Source organism: Octopus bimaculoides, chromosome 24 (genome assembly GCF_001194135.2).
Source record: "Octopus bimaculoides isolate UCB-OBI-ISO-001 chromosome 24, ASM119413v2, whole genome shotgun sequence".
Taxonomy (NCBI): domain Eukaryota; kingdom Metazoa; phylum Mollusca; class Cephalopoda; order Octopoda; family Octopodidae; genus Octopus; species Octopus bimaculoides.
Window position 1 is genome coordinate 16,726,342 of NC_069004.1, and position 1,917 is coordinate 16,728,258.

Consider the following 1,917-nt stretch of genomic DNA (forward strand, 5'->3'; position numbering starts at 1 on the left):
GTACTTTCAATTTCATACTGAAACTATTAAAGTGAGACTATACTATCACATATATACAGGCATACTATAAGACCCAAGTTAAAAACATTCCCAACAATTCAACTTCTCTGGTTGACATTAACACCCCACCCCCAATAGGGGCCTTCATTCTCACATTTTAGAACTCCATGAGCTCCATTTTGCAGGAGCAAAATCTTTTTTACAGGTTCCAGAAGACTGAAATTTTGGAAAATGCGCATAAAGATCAATAGTATGGGATACATGTCTCATGATTAGAATTTTTTTAGGATGTGTAAAGAGGGAAAGAACCCTCTTGTGCAATTTTGATGAAATTCAAATCATATGTATTCCAGTTCCTTACAGAAAATATAACAGAAAAGTCTCATTTTTCAATTGCATGTAACACGGGCAACGCTGGGTATCTCTGCTAGTTTAAAATAAAGTTGTGTACATTTATTTTTAACACACTTGCATGCATACAAACATAGAAAATAATTTATTGAGGAAATTGTCTGAGAAAATATAATCCTCAAAGACTATGTGTGCGAAAACACATTGAGTCATCAGACTGTCAGATATAGCAATAAGGAAAATATTTTCTTGGAGACAATTACTGAATAAAACATCTTTTGACAAGTTAAATATAAATACACACAGCTTTGTATTAAATTATATGATGTTTATATTACAAAATATTACATAATATTACACACAGACACACACACATACATATACATACATAGATATATATAAACACACGTTTATGTGTACATATGTTTATGTGTTTCTATATATAAACAATAGCTATATATATATATATAATAATAATAATATTAGAGAAAAACCACTATTAAATAATTCAATAATGAAGAATGTAATTCATACCTCTAGAAAATAAATATATCATAAAAACCTTATTCTAAAAAATCAATAAAATACATAAAAGAATAACTAGTAAATGGTATAAGAATGACTACGCACATTTCGTGGCTATATTTTATCAGTCTGTGTAAACCATGTATCTTCTACCATAGCTATGCACCAAATCCTACTGAATGAAATTAGCTCAACAGAAACAATGTGGAAAGGATGTTTGTGATTTTGGGTGTTAGCATTAGCATGTGCAAAGTGGAGGTGAAATGATACTGTCCATCATGAGTGACACTCTTTTAGGCTGTATTGTTGTATTTTGTCTGTGTGTGTGTGCAGTATGAACTCGTTACATCACTCTGTGTAGACCAAATATACCACCTGATTTAACACCATCACTGGCCCTTGGGTACCTTTAGCAGGTTCTTCTGTCAGTGGATAATTTTCTCCCTTCATTATCCCCCACCACCACCAGTCAGGAAGGCTCTGAAAATAGTTAAGGATATTTCCCTTCCTCTTCAGACTAAGCCTTAAAAACAAATAAATTTATTAATTAACAAACATGACTTGATCATTGTTAAACCTACAATCAAATAATGAATTTTGACATCAAACTGTTTTTACCCCCATATCAGCCCTGATCAAATAGACTTGACTTGTGATTATAGCCTTATGATCCTTTTCATTTGCATGTTTAGGATAACACTTCCTATATGGTTGTTGTGCTAAATTGCTTTTTAAAGATGGTAGCATATTATTTGAGGAAGATTTGGTTGCTTTTTCTTGCAGGTTGAGTGACTACAATAGGGACTGCATCTGTCAACTACAGATGTGAGGCATATTTTCCAAACATGTGGATGTGAAGTCTTCTCATACATCATGCATTCAGCAGGCTTTGTCTGCGATAAAGATCTTCAGAAGTTGGGCTGAGTGGGTTTTAGGATGAGAACTGCAACAATAATTTTAAATATACATACAGACATTGCATGAAAACACACACACACACACACACACACACACACACACACACACACACACACACACACA